General features: G+C 31.2%; 2 protein-coding genes across 2 annotated transcripts in view; both read right to left on the bottom strand.

The window, feature by feature from the left end:
• The window catches only part of LOC126892258 (catalase), a 540,038-nt gene that overhangs the window by 142,369 nt on the left and 381,058 nt on the right, over nt 1–16,611 (bottom strand). The gene's annotated exons all lie outside the window — the stretch shown is intronic.
• Nucleotides 1–16,611, bottom strand: part of LOC126892268 (catalase-like) — a 290,237-nt gene that overhangs the window by 158,677 nt on the left and 114,949 nt on the right. The window contains exon 2 of the mRNA XM_050661781.1: nt 8,883–9,089. The gene's annotated coding sequence lies outside the window, so the exon portion shown is untranslated. The remainder of the gene's footprint in view (nt 1–8,882; nt 9,090–16,611) is intronic.

The raw sequence follows: 16,611 nt of genomic DNA, 5'->3' as shown, positions 1-16,611 counted from the left end.
TAGGTAACTTAAAAATTATTGGTAATACCAAAAATTTCAACTATCATGATTATGATTATTGACTCGTTTAAGCCCATTTAACTACAGCATTTTCAAAAAATAATCACTTTGAACCAACGAATCTTGCATATATCTTATAAACAATACTTAAGTGAAGTAATTTGTGATGTGGTAAGGATTAATTTCATTTCTAATGCTAATTAGAGGGTGATTTTCACGATTTTTTTACCATCCAAAAAAAGATACTAACAATATTTTGATCTAACTTACTTACTTTTGATGTTAAATACTTTTTAAAAAAACAATGGACTAATAAAACAGTAAGTTAATATTAATCCTATCGTTTTTCATACTGACATGACTGATCAATTTACGTCAGCCGTTTTTAAAAATAATGACACTCAAAAATGTTCTACATCTAAATCTCCAGTCTTCAGTCTACTTGCATTGATCAGTTTTCGAGTTTCTGCAACTTTGTAGTTTACCTGCAACTTATTCATGGATCGGGCTAATATAAAAAAATACAAGTGTTTGAGCTAGCACGGTAAGCAGGTACCGACGGCGATTAGTCTTTAAACAAGTGTTGAATCAACGGCTTCGGTAAGCAGGTAAAACGAGTAAGGAAACTTACAAAAGCGTTCCCTGTATTTTTTAATAAATTTTGTTTTCAACTTTATTTTTTGATGAATAGGCATTCTTCCTTTTTTGAAGTTATACTTCTGTGGGCGCGATTGAGATTGAGGGTGATTATTTATTATTAATCTGCGCGCATGCGCACACCGACAGTATGGTATTAGTCGTTATACGGGCTCTGATTGGCAATATGGAGGTAAACAAATGTATAATATATTAGTTTTATTGTTGTGAGGACAGAAACAAAAAAAATTATAATTGTAGTGACTGTTTAAATAGTTTTTAAAAGCAACAGGTACGTAATAATTGTAAATATTTCAGTATCCTAATAAAAAATTTCATAGGTACCTACCTATTTTAACCTACCAAAATACATAGTATGTAATATGTACTTTTATTTACATAATTTGATTACCATCACAATTTCTATCAATATTCACCTAATATATTGTTTTCTTACTCTATGTTTTGTATAATTTTCGGAAATTTTTTTAACTAAATACGTATTTTCTGAAAATAAAATTATACAGGGTGTCTGCGTAACTTGGAACCATATGGGAAACTTTTTTAATATCAATTTTACGAAAAAAGTCATTCTTTATAAAGTGCTCTGCATAGTCTAAAACCTAAGATGCGATCATCAGATATCAAATTTTGTCAACAGTATACGAGGTATGTCAAAAAATATGAATTTCGCTTAAGAGCAAACTACCTTTATATTTCAAAACATCAAAAAAATTTATTATGAAAAGTAATTTGTAATTAAAAACCATATTCAAATATGCAATAACAGCCTTCTACTTGAAAAAAAAATTCTGAAATTTTCCTAAATTACCGATTCCGAACATCATTTTTATTTATTAGACATGTAATAACTCTTTTATTAATAATTTTAGGAAAAAAAGTTATTCTTCATAAAAATCTGTGCATGGTCTAAACCTCAAGATGTAACCATCAGTTATCCAAGTCATAGATATAGATATTAAGAAAGAAATATATTTCACAATATCGAAAATTTATTGTTATGAAAAGTGGTTTGAAAAAAAAATATTTTGCAATTTTTTCTCAAATGTATGTAAAGTATGTAACAATTTAGAATTTGTTTATAATTGGAGGGATTTAATATAGAACTTGCATAAAATTTTAAATTCGAAAAAAATGTTATAAATCACAACAGAACATAATTTAAAACATGTATCAAGTATTAAAAAGTTTTGTTTGGCTTTCATTTGGCCCCTAAAGATGATTAAAAATTCAAATTAAAACAGGTGGCCCAAACGCGTCGTGACGTCATTCGTTTAAATTATGTTTACATTCTTCCAAAAAAGTAAACAAAATTTAAAATTAGACATTATAAACGTGAGTAGAAAATACATTTATGTAACCTCACAAGTGTTTTTGATCGTTTGAACTATTTTAAATGTCATGTAATAGTGTCAGTGTCAAAACGAATGCCAAACCTAATAGGGAACTTGCACATTTTTTTTATTGCATAATAATATTCAGTTCCCTTTAGAAATAAGATTTCCAAAATTTCACGCCTTAAAACCTCATAATAACAAGTACAAATTTAAAATCTATATATATTTTTTTGTTTTCTGGCCTTGGTTTAGAGAACATTTAGTCAATTTAAAATAGTTCAAACGATCAAAAACTTTTGTGAGGTTACATAACTGTATTATCTACTGACGTTTATAATGTCTAATTTTAAATTCTGTTTACTTTTTTGGAAGAATGTAAACATAATTTAAACGAATGACGTCACGACGCGTTTTGAGCCACCTGTTTTAATTTGAATTTTTAATCATCTTTAGGGGCCAAACGAAAGCCAAACAAAACTTTTTAATCTTTGACACATGTTTTAAATTATGTTCTGTTGTGATTTATAACATTTTTTTCGAATTTAAAATTTTATGCAAGTTCCCTATTGCATATTAATACATAGTTTTTAATTCCAAATAACGTTTTATAATACCAATTTTCGACATTCTGAAATACAATTCTTTCTAAATTCATATTATTTGACACACCTCGTATAAACAAGTATATTCAAATGGGAAATAAGCCACAATTTTACCTAAAAATGATTTTATTAACGTTTCGATGAATGAACTATCTTTTAATAAAGTCGTCCCAGGAACGCAACTCATCAATATTGGCAATATCATTTTAAAGTCGTCTACTTTAAAATGTATAATACGTGTCTGAATTGCCGATATAAATGAGTCAGATTAAATAAATTATTAGAAGAATTTTTTACTAAGCAACTTCAGAACAACACCTCGTATAAAATTAACAAACTTGCATAACTGATGGTTGCATCTTGAGGCTTAGACCATGCACAGATTTTTATGAAGAATACCTTTTTTCCTAAAATTATTAATAAAAGAGTTATTACATGTCTAATAAATAAAAATGATGTTCGGAATCAGTAATTTAGGAAAATTTCAGAATTTTTTTTTTCAAGTAGAAGGCTGTTATTGCATATTTGAATATGGTTTTTAATTACAAATAACTTTTCATAATAAAATTTTTTGATATTTTGAAATATGTATAAAGGTCTTGAGCGAAATTCATATTTTTTGACATACCTCGTATAATGTTGACAAAATTTGATATCTAATGATTGCATCTTAGGTTTTAGACTATGCAGAACACTTTATAAAGAATGACTTTTTTTCGTAAAATTTATATTAAAAAAGTTTCCCATATGGTTCCAAGTTACGCAGACACCCTGTATAATTTTATTTTCAGAAAATACGTATTTAGTTAAAAAAATTTCCGACAATTATTGTTCAGAAATCATTTGTGCCATTTTTAATGTGTTTGTGTGTGTTTTATTCTTTTATTATTTTAATTTTTGGCACTGTTTTAATTAAAATGTTTGAGAAGTATTAAGTATAAATTAGTTTAATATTTAAATAAAATATAAATAAAAGTATATTAATTTCGTTTAAATCATATAATAGAAGTATAACTTCTTACGTGCGTACAAAGTACACACACATTCTTTTTTTATATAAGTACCTACACAGAAATTAAAATTTATTAAGCAGTTACATTTCCTTGTGTAGCTCACAATGTCCACATCAAATTAGAAACAAAAGAAGCAAAAAGCGCGTAGAGCGGGCCCCTGCGTGGCCCGGGCCCTGGTTCCGCGGAACCCACGGAACCATGCTCAGTACGCCACTGGTATGTCGTTACTTTTGCAAACAATGCAAAACGCATTTCCTTTTCAGACGGGCGTTCTCTTGACTGCACTACAACTTCTGCCGTGTCGATTGTCGCCGATCCCGATTGTAGCGATTCTCTTTTCACCAGCGTTGCCAATCGGCGGATAATTATCCGATTTGCCTACCTTTTTGAGAGTTGTCGTATCTTCTTCGTACCTTTAAATAAATCGGATATTTGCGTATATTTTTCAGTGTATCTACCATCTATCAAATCTTTCTCATCCATATATTGCCAACACCAACAACAAATTAATTTTCTTTGGTTCCACCCAAATTTTAATACTGGATGAATGTTAGTGACATCCGACATCCGATACTTTTCATCTTTTGACAAAAGGGACATGTGCCAATTCTTTTGTTTAGAATTTAAAGGCACAAGTGCCTCCACTTAAGGCATACTAATCCAATCCAAATTTCAGAAACCGTCTGCCCTCCGATGTTATTTATGAGTTTTTAGTTTTTAGACTTTAAACTTATGAAAGCTAATTCACGCACGATTTAGTTTTATTTTCATTTTATGTAGTGCAGTGCTTAAGTAAACGTCTGTTTGAAATAATCTTTAAACGTATTTTTTTTCGAATCCTGAGAAAACTAATAAATATTTTTGAAAAATTTGAACGCAGAATGAAAGATTACATTATTACCGAGGGCCGAAAGTCCCTTAGAATAAACAAAATGTTTCTTTTAAATGAGGTATTTGAAATTAAAAATCACACACAATATTCTCTTTTTCTTTCACCCTTGTAACTTATTATAATTAAAATTATCTTCAGGGATTTTCAGCCCTCGCCTCGGTAATAATGTAATATTTCATTCTGCGTTTAAATTTTTAAATACTACTTATTAGCTTTCTCAGAACTCGAAAAAAATAATGCATTTTAAAAGCATTGACCAGAAATTTTGCGCCTATGCTATTAATGTAGCTGTAGTTTTTTTGTATTGATTTATTTATTATTTATTTTTCTTGTACCTAGTTTTAGGTAGTTATTACGTTTTAATAAAATAATATTTAAAAGTGTTTTCTTTTTACTTAAATAATGGACCATGATAGTGTGACGTCAAAACGTCCAAATTTTTCCAAACACGTTGTGTCTAGGGTATACTCTACCGTGTACGCAAATAAAAAAGTTAGGTAGAATTAAACATCATAACAAATATTTTTCTATCAAACAAACACTAAACATATCAAAATAGCGTGTATCAAAATATACAGTCACTGCCCACACTAAATAGTCACTAGCTTGATGCAGTTTAACTTTTTTATTTGCGTACATTTTAGCGTGTACCTAGACACAACGTGTTTGGAAAACTTTTTTTGACGTTTTGACGTCACGATTATCACGGTCTATTATAATAAATATAACGATCCAAATAATGAAATATTTAGATTTATTTATTTATTTAGAATTTAACACTTACGATAATACAAAATACGAATAATATAATAATAGTAAGTAAATAGCATTTACATACATGAATTAGGTAATCAGCTAGGATAGGAGATTTTCATCTATAAACAAAATTTTTTAAACTGTGAAACAGAGAATCCAGCAGATTAAAGGGCCGGTTGTTCGAACGCTAATCAGAAATGGAATCAACTGATCATTATCAAATATTTAATTACTGTCAATGTCAACTTTGATTGGGTTGCTGAAAACATAATTGATTACAATTATGAGATTAATTGATTAATTAATCAATTATGTTAATAATTGTTAAGTTAATTGATAATTAATAATTAGTTAATCAATTAGTTATGTTAATTATCATAATGATAATTGATTACAATCAACTGATTGGCGTACGAACAACGGATTTTGTTATTTGATGGTTGTTAAGGGGACTAAAAGAATAACATTGGCAACATTGATTTTAATAACAGAATAATTTTGGACCTAGCGTACCTTTTCGTGACAAATCGGATATTTTTCGAGCGATCATCGGATAATCTAGAGAAATGCGATTGGCAACACTGCTTTTCACACGAAACCACTTTGAAACGCCGGTATCAGCGACAAAAGAAATGTAAAAAAATATCTTCGTAGTCCAGAGTCCAGGCGCATTTGTTTTGAGATGAACGTTCAGAGGTCACTCATATTTTTTTGCAGAAATCGCTTGGAATTATTTGAGTCATCAAATTATTAGAGTCATCAAAATTAATTGAGTCATCCTCCCACTCAATAAGTTCCGGAACATTGTTTAAATGATCAAAATGTCAGAAATGAAGATTCATATTCACTTCCGAGAAAAGTTGCACTGACATAAAAGTTGCGTAATTAAATTTCCTACAATATAAGATTAAATAGTTAAAAATTTTAAAAATTGTCACCCTTGTTGCCACATAGCAATAATTGCAAAAAAACCATAAAAAACAAGTATTCGCATTTTACGTTTTTCAAACATTTATGCTACACTTATGGCTTCTATACAATAATAAAAGGATGGAGAGGCAAATCCACGATACACTCAACCAGAGATAGGATGGTACACATTTGTGGGCGGATCCTCCTTGGCGCGAAATACGTCACTCACAGAGTTGTTTTAAAAGTTAGCTTGCAGTACACATATAGTTAACATACGTTTTCGCTTATAAATTCGTTTAATTGTGTTTTTTGAGGTTTTTTTTAAATATTTCGTTTTAAATAGGACTTTTCCACACTTCTTATTTGTTGTGAGCTTCCGTCATATTATGTCGTATATTAATATTATACACGGATTATACGACATATGACCGAAGCTTGAAACAAATTCCACTTAAAATATTTCTTTTTTTAGTTACATTTTTAAAGCCTAAACATTCTATTGTTTATGCAAAAGATCTGATTCATTTTGAAGGGTCCAGGATTATATCGTAAATATTAATTTTTAATTAAATTTATGTTTATGAAGAATGCGATGAAAAATTATAAACGGTCATTAAAAAAGAGGTCACGTTGTACGACAATTCAAATCAGCTGACCGGACATTTACAAAATTACTCACTGCACTAAAAAACATCAGACCTTTCTGACCTTCATCAACAGAAAGCGAACGTGTGTTTATAATTTCAGCAAATTTCTGTACAAAAAAGAATCAGCTGGAAAGATCAAACACTGAACAATTTATGTTTTCCTAAAACTTATTTCAATAATGAAAACAACGAAAATTCAGATTAAACACAAATTTATAATTTTCCTGTTTCTAAATATGTTCAATATTTAATCAAATTTATACGTTTTAATACTAATTGCATTGAAAAATAATGAAGATAAAATAGAAAAATAAAAAAGAGAGTGAAAAATAATTAAAAACCAATTTCTTCTCTTCATTTTTAAATTTCCCGATTTCCGGGAAATCATAGGGGGCGGGAAATGGAGATCTAACTGTAAAAGATACAGAATGGAGTTAAATGATCTGGCAGGATTCATTTGCCATACATTTAAGAACGACTTATCATTGCAAAGTTCGTCGAGTGCATCATTTACGTGGATAGATCATTTGAGCGAGGGTGGTTTGTCAAAACCATCTTCTGCATTCATGAATGCCATTGAGAGTCTCAACAGGGTATTTTTTGCTGCACATAATAAAGATGGATTAGTATGTGGTGAAAATTTCATAAAAAGTCTTTTGTTGCAAAGTGTAGATATTCAATGCCCCGAAAAGGCAAAACGCTTGTTCTTTAGAACAAGAATGTTCATTCGCATAAAAGAACTAAATAGATCAATTACCCTGCAGAGAGCTACCAGAAGAAAATGGAAAAAAATTTTGGCCTAGAAAACAATAAAAAGCTCTTAATAATGTGTATATGGGATTGAGCCACAATTGTTGGTGTAACGAAAATTACATTTCTTAAATACTACCGTTTGAGTTTCGATTTCCATTCCGGAAATCGCGAAAATTAAAAGTTAAAAGAAAATTACCTAAGTGTTGAAAATTCTGGGAAACTGTAGTAACCGTCTCGTAACCTCGTTCAGGTTACAAGAATTTTCCCAGAATTTTCAACACCTAATTTTCTTTTAAATTTTAATTTTCAAAGATTCAAGCTCGACTCTTCAATACGATTTGATTGATATGTCACAGGTACTATTTCTGCGATTATATTATATGGCACTTCCGGTTAGAACTTTTTAACCGAAAATTATAGGTATAATAACCAAAAGTATCTCTACATTTATTCTCATTTTGCTAAGGCACGTCAAATAATATATCGCTTTAAAACGGTAGGTACTTCCGGTTGCAACTCTAAAACCGGAAGTCCGATGACAAATGTCTTATCTTTAGCACCATCCTTGGGTTATAAGCTTTCATTCGACATCTCATTTGTCATTCTATCTGTATTAGTAACGGAGGAGTTATATTCACGGATGGACGGACAGACAGTCATGAAAACGGAAGTATATATTTGTTCTCGTCTTGCTAAAGCGGATCGAATAATATATCGCTTGTACTATTCCGGTGACTTTAAGACAGTACTTCCGGTTGCAACTCGAAAACCGGAAGTCCTAGGTCAAATTTCTCACCTTTAGTACCATCCTTATAATATAAGCTTTCATTCGACACCTCACTTGTCATTCTACCTGGTATAATGACGGAAGAATTGTGTCTACGGACGGACGCACGGACAGACATACGTAAATAATTCAACGTTTTCACATTTTTTCAAAATTGGGTGAAAACAACATGCATATTTTATTTAAACTACTGTATATGCGCATATTTCATACGTTTTTATTAGCATACTTGCCTAAGTTTAGTAATAAGTGTAGGAATAAAACTTTTATTTATACAAACGTTAATTCGAAAACAGCACTTATTTATTTCATGTTCTCTATTCAAACCTAACTAAATATTTAAAATAATGCTCGAACATATTTTGTAATTATGTACTTGTTTAGTTTTTAAGTTACTTATACAAATTTATTTGGTCTTTTAAATACCTTTTTTAATTTTAATTTGTGGGTAATTATTTTAAAATTTCTTGGACAAAAAGTTGTATTTACATATATAGTAACTTCTGTGTAAATTTCAGATTTTTACCTTTTGTAATTTGAATAAAATAAGAGAAGTTTGACGTTATTTATATTGGTTTCCTTATATCTCGCCAGCGATTACTCTGTGAGTGACGTCATGCGCTCGGCAGACGAAAACTCGTTTTTAGGAACATCCGGGCCTGAGGCAAATCCAACTTCCTTAATTTTTCCTTCTTTTTGTTAACAGCACTTTGTATAATATATCAGCAATTACCTAAAACAAAACCGTTATGGAGAAAGAGTAAACTTATATTAATAAAAAAGAATTTATAAGGATATAAGTACATACTTATTTTGACAAAATGAAATACAAAAAAAAAACAAATACACGGGCCCATATACAAACTATTAATTTTTTGGTATAAGAACGGTAGGTATCAGTAAAACAGTCTACAATCCAAAAACATTTCTTGGCATTTCAACAAATAATAATCAATCATATTATTTAGTTCAAACATGCAGGGCCTATTTTATCACTAGGCCCGTGAGACACCTGCCTCGGGCCCGCATTCTAATGGGGCCCGGAAAGATCACTAAAAAAATTTTTTATTGCAATAACAAAATAAATTTTCATATTCTTTCATTTTACGAACAGGAAATGATAAATGATAACTCCTCTGTTGATTTTCAAGCGACTTCACCTCTCACAAGTACATCTCCGTCATCTCCTATAGAAAATGACAATGTCAATAACTCTTTTTCTAGCGATTTGGGGGATTGGCGGATTGGCCAATACATTTAAATCTGAAATTTCAACAATATCTTCAACAATATAATCGACTGAATCAATATATTTATATAGTCGGTTCGCTAAACTTAGACACAACTGGCTAGTGATTTTAGTAAGTAATTTTGCCAATTTCGTAAAATTGTCAAAAAAATAATTACTAAATAGTTAATAATTACTAAATAGTTAGTAATTTTGCCAAATTTGGCAAAATTGACTAAAAACAAAAAAAAAATACCAACTAAAATCATTAGCCAGTTGTGTCTGAGTTTAGCGAACAGACTATAACATTAGTGAAGAGGAAACATATAACATTGAGAATGGAGGGATTACTATATGCAGATGACTTAGTAATAATAGCAGACGAAAAAGAGAAAATGCAAAAATTATTCAATATCTGGGTGGAAGAAATAGAAAATCTGAAAATGGAGGTCAATGAAAAGAAAACGAATACCATGATAGTGTTCCCGATGAGGTTCCATTGGTCCTGAAGAGGCTGTACTGGGCTCCTGGGACTCTTTTCGCTCCTGTGAAGACGAACGAGATGTATTACGTGTGTCTACCATTGCAAAAGGGGAGATATCTCGTGTGTAAAGATATATTCGTCAAGAATTACGTCTTACACGAGAAGTTAGAGGACAGTGCGTGATTTTCTTAGCTTGCTAAGTAAAAATACCACTGATTCCTAGTAATGTGGGTCTATAGTGTGTAATCTACTAGCGTAGAAGTATCACTCTGACCTCAGAAAAACATAAACAATATAATATATTTTTTTTTGCACTATAAAATGGCATAAGAGGGACACTAGAAGTGCGTAACCTTCGAGGAGGAGTTCCACAACGTTAGTGTCTTCTCAAAAAGAAAATATATGGTACAGAAAAAATGGCTAAGTATTTCCTTAACTTACGGAAGGAACCTTAGTAAGAGAGAAAACAAAAAGTCAAAAAAATGTCTAAGTGTTTACAGAAGTAAACGACTTAGAGAAAATGCGACAATAAAATGGCAAAAATTCTAAGTTTTCCTTGACTTACGGAAGGAATCGACTTAGAGAAAAATATACATATATCAAATATAATGATAAAATAATGGGAAAATATCTCAGGTGCGTGACCCACGAAAGGAATTCCACTAGACGATATTTTCAAACAGTAAATCAGAAAAATGCAACAATAAAATGGCATAAAAATTCTAAGTTTTCCTTGACTTACGGAAGGATTCGACTTAGATCAAAAAATAGACATATAAATGGGAAAATATCTCAGATGCGTGACCTACAAGAGGAATTCCACTAGAAGATATTTTCAAACAGTAAATCAAAAATAAATGCAACAATAAAATGGCATAAAATATGTGTCTTCTCAGCGCTTGGTCTGCAAGCAGAGATACCGCTAGAATAACACAACAAAAATATACAAAGCAAAATATATCAACAGTTTTGTCTTCTCACATTCAAATGGTAAAGAAATAAAAGGCAGATTCTAGGTGTAATACTACACAGAACCCAAGAGTCTTTGATACTACGAGAGCAATCTCTGACTGAAGAATTATAGAAAATCCACCTCCTTTTATATCCAATATTTCCTTTGTTTTAGGGATTATGACGTAGGAGATGGATTTTCCCAAGTGGTTGAACCAATCGCGTTGCGCGGTTTTGGTCAGAGATGCTCTCCGCGCGCTGATTGGTCCGTGACTGAAGCGTCGTTTGAGGACAATAGTAACACAAAAGAAAAGTTAAGAAATAAACCAAACGATATTTAGATGCAAAACCAAAATAATAGAAACAGTCTCGACGTTTGAATACCTGGAGTAATAATATCGGAGGATGGAAAGCTAGAACAAGAAATTTTATACAAAGCGAAAAGGCCAATAAAATCTACTATGCACTAAATAAAACAATATTTGGAAAGAAAGAAATAGACAAAAAAATAAAACTGAAGGTATACATGAAGTGAGGCATGAATAAACAATATAAAAATAGACAGCATAATTGTCAAATAACTGTCAAACTGCCAATACGTGTTTTACAGTTCTTTCGCATTTTAAAGTTTAATTTCAAATTTTGTCTGATCTTTTTAATAGAGTTGACACATTTTGCAGCTGTATAGTGGTGACAACATATTATATTTGGTGATATGTCGGTTAGAAAGGAGATTGATGACCCGGGTGGAACAATAATTGAGGATATTTCTGGTGAGTCTGTTCCAATTAAAAATAATTATAAAGACAATATTTCTAGTGCTGAGAAACTACATTATGAAAAAATATTCGTTACCGCTTAAGTGATTCAGGCCCATTTATTGTTTATATTGAGTCTACCGACAAGAACATTGAAAAATTACATGCTATCAGAGTTGGACATTATTTACATTTAAATAATTTCAAAAGTAGCATTGCTGAAATCAAATCTATTGGTAGGTATAAAATTAAAGTATGTAGTTTTGAATAATGCTTCATCTGCCAACAATATTGTAAGTAGCGACTTTTTAGAAGTCAATAATTTAATTGCTTATATCCCATAGTTCTTTGTGGAACGTCGTGGTTTAATACGCTCAGTTGACACAGAATTTACAGAAATATATCTATTAGAAAAACTTAAAGCTGAGAATCGAGATAGTAATATTAAACAAATAAAACGACTAAAGCGTAGAATCACAACAGAAACAAATGATATTAAACTAGTAGCTAGGCAACTTGTATGTATAACATTTATTGGATCTTCTTTACCAAAAGAAGTTATAATCAATAGTTGTATTTTTCCGGTGGAACCGTACATATATCCCGTTATACAATGTAAGAGATGCTTAAGATACGGACATATGACACAACAATGTAAAGGGAAGGAGCGCTGTAAAAACTGTGGTGAAAACCATAGTAATACGGATTGTTCTATGGTAACCAAATGTTTACATTGTAATCAGCAACATTCGGCATTGTCAAGAGAGTGCCCAGAATATAGTAAACAACGAAAAATTAAGGAAATTATGGCAACAAAAAATATATCGTTTCAGGAAGCTGAAAAAGTTCACAGTAATCCAAATTATTATTCAAACGTGTTGACTAGTAATAAATTCTCGTTGTTGGCTAATGATTCTAGCAGTTTTCCTCCACTACCTTCTAGAAATGTCAATTTATCATCAGTATGCAGTATTTCTAAACCGAGAGTTGTGAGAAGAAATTCCATATCTAGTAACACCTCCGAATCGTTATAAAAAAGAAGACTGAATGAGAGCGAAAATATTGATAATGAAAAAGTTGAAAATAATACGGCCAGTTCGTCAATCTTACCAAACTCTTATAGGGATGAGTTCATGATGCATAAAGAAAAAATAGTTGAAGGCATTTCTAATATAATATTCAGCTTTCTTTCCGATGTGTCGTATTAGAAGGACAGTTTTCATAATGATCCAAATTTAATTAAAAAGCAAATTTCAAAGTTATTAGAAAATTTATCCACATCTAATGGCACATAATAGTTTAAAGAATTTAAATTTAATACAATGGAATAGTCGTTCTACTGTAACTAATGCACAAGCTTTTAAACAATTTTTGTATTCTAATGATATTGACATTGCAATTTTATCGGAAACATGTTATAAGACAAATCACAACATTATTTATAGAGGATACCAAGTTATTAGAAAAGATCGCCGAGGTCGCAGATTTGGAGGTGTTGCTATATTTTTAGGCCTACGGATGCATAATTATAAAATATTGGATGTTATAAATGTTGGTACGTTAGAAACTTGTGGTGTAAAAATTGATTTTAATGGCAGATTAATTAATACAATTTCGTTGTATAAAGCTGATAAAAATCTAAGCATCCGGGAATGGGAACGTCTTTTTAATTGGTGTTGCTCACTTGAAGGAGAGACGATACTGGGAGGCGACTTCAATGCCCATCATGCGGTATGGGATTCTCCAAAAAATAACATTGATGGCAATAGAAAATAATTGAAGCACTAGCTGATATGAACTTAATAATTCTAAATGATGGTACAGCAACCCGAATTACTCCACCAAGCTCCACAAAATCAGCTGTAGACTTAACGTTAGTAGCTCCTGGATTAGCTGCAATAGCTCATTGGTAAACGTTGGATAGAACTCTTGGATCTGATCATTACATTATTCCATCAAATTAAATATTGATGTACGTTCTAACATTGTCTATCCAACAAGGAAATGGAGATAAAGAAAGCCAACTGGGAATTATTTCAGAGCACTCTTGAAGTGGAATTAAAGAATGTTGTATACTGTGATAACTGTTAAGAAATGGCAGTTACTCTGAATAGAGCAATCAATACAAGTGCCGAAGCTTCTATCCCTGAAAACGTACCATTCATTTCTAAACATAGACAAAAATCGATTTGGTGGGATGATGAATGCGCCAAATAATTACAGCTTAAGAAGGATGCGCTTAAATTATACAAAACCTCATCCACTCTGAGTAACTTTCTTGAATATAAAAAGATAGAAGCTATAACTAAAAAAATGTTTAAACAGAAAGCCAGAAGTACATGGATTCAATTTTGTTCCAGTCTTAACTCTAGCTGTCCATCAACTCAAATATGGAAGATGGTGAACAAATTGAACAACAAAAATACAAATATTAAACATGCTCCCTCTTAAGTTGCAGAAGATATTCTACAGAAGCTATGTCCACCTTTTGTTGACAAACATATACCTCACTCAGGGGCACCTTCAGAAGAACATTATTTACTAAAGGAAATAACAGCATCCGAACTGGAATATGCCATTAAGATATCCAAAAACACAGCCCCAGGTCCAGATCATATTTCGTATATTATGTTACAAAAAATGGGTATGCTGGCTAAAAGATTACTATTGCATATTTATAATTGTATCTTGCAAACTGGAGTATTTCCTCACAAATTTAATGATTGCTTTGTTATATTAATCCTGAAACCGGAAAAAAATAAAGATCATCCTGATTCAAATCTACCAATTACATTGTTGTCATGCATTTTCAAAACATTCGAAAGAATTCTAAAATTGAGAATGGAAACTTGGTTAAGGAGTCATAGTATACTACAAGCAACACAATTTGGCTATAAACAAGGGTGTGGTACGATGGATGCAGTAGTACGTCTGACTACAGATGTTCAAAAATTTTTTTTCCAATTCTATGACCACAGGTGCATTGTTTATCGATATAAAAATGCTTATGACAATATTGAATATACTCTGTGATAAACTTGTATTTCTTGGTGTTCCAAAATGCATGGCATATTTACTATCAAACTTATATAAAGACAGAAATGTATCCATTCGAGCAGGTCATAATATCATAGGACCAATGATTACATCAAAGGGTATTCCACAGGGAGCTGTTCCAAGTCCACTTCTTTTTAATCTGTACACATATGATTTGCACAATTTATGGTCTCCCAATATTGTCTGCTTACAGTATGCTGATGATATTGTCATCTATTCACAGAAGAAAACATATATAGAATGTACTACTGAACTGAAACATATAATGTACAACCTTGATAGCTGGACTTGGTTAAATGGCTTCACTATTTCGTACCAAAAGTGTGCCGTAGTATTCTTTTCTCGAAAACACCCTATTAGAGATTGCACAGTATTCTTACAGGGCAATACTATTCCAATTGTTTCGGAATTTAAGTACCTTGGTTTCATACTTGACAGAAAACTGCTTTGGACTCAACATATTAACTACACAATTGGTCGCTGCGAAAAAGGTATTAATTTACTTAAAATGCTTTGTAAGAGACCGTGGGGTGCAGATCAAACTACTGGATTGACTTTTTATCGAGCCTATATTAGATCAATTATAGGTTACGGGTGTTTGGTGTATGGATCAGCGAGCATAAGTAATTTACGTAAACTTGATAGAATCCAATTGAAAGCTTTGAAAAATGTGTTAGGGTTGATGAAAAGCACTCCAAATGAAGCTACACTGGTTCTAGCCTCTGAAAACCCACTCTCATTACGTAGAGAATATTTGGCAAGCAAATATTTCCTAATCCAACATTATCGCTGCACGTATAATGCAAAAATAATTAGTCAATTAAATACAGCTGATTTAACATCTACACACTCTGCAAAAAAGAATTCTCCACTACTAGTGACATCATTTGTAACTTGCCATGAACTTAATTTAACAAACTCTCCTTGCTACCTTATTTGGGAATCATTGGATATACCACACATAACAAGCGTTCTATCTACAAATATTATTATTCCTAAATACCAAACTGAATTTTGTTATAATACTCTTAAGGAAATCTTAAGTAATTATTCAGATTACACTACGATCTATACAGATGGGTCAAAATCAGTAAACTGTACAACAAGTGCTTACTTTGTACCAAAAATAAATTTAAAACAAGCATTTACTCTCTAAATAATCAATTTTAACTATTTAGAATGGGAAATAAGCCACAATATTATTAAAAAATGATTTTTATTAACGTTTCGACGCCCAAATCGGGTGCCGTTGTCAAAATACAAAATACTATTAATATAAACAAAAATGTTGTTGCTTAGTAAAAAAATTCTTCTAATAATTGATTTAATTTGACTCATTTATATCGGCAATTCAGATACATATGATACATTTTAAAGTAGAAGACTTTAAAATGATATTGCTAATATTTATGAGTTGCGTTCCTGGGACGACTTTACTGAAAGATAGTTCATTCGATTACATGAAATCAACCCCAACTCAAGAATATCCGTCACAAAAAAATCATAGCATGTGATCTGTCTTTAAAAAGACAACTACATGCAACGGTGACGTTAAAATTCTCGCGTTAGAGATATTGTGGCTTATTTCCCATTCTAAATAGTTAAAATTGTAAAAATGCCACAAGAAAATAGCTTCAGAACAACTCTAAATAATCAGTCCAGCATCTTTTCCGCCGAAGCATGTGCTATATATAAAGCTCTTGAATGGTGTTGTGAGAACCAATGGAATAAAATTGTCGTGTGCAGTGATTCACTATCAGTATTAAATGCATTACAA

This window comes from Diabrotica virgifera, chromosome 9 (assembly GCF_917563875.1).
Source record: "Diabrotica virgifera virgifera chromosome 9, PGI_DIABVI_V3a".
NCBI classification, from domain to species: Eukaryota; Metazoa; Arthropoda; class Insecta; order Coleoptera; family Chrysomelidae; genus Diabrotica; species Diabrotica virgifera.
The sequence above is the reverse complement of the archived record's forward strand: the minus strand, read 5'-3'. Positions and strand labels throughout refer to the sequence as shown.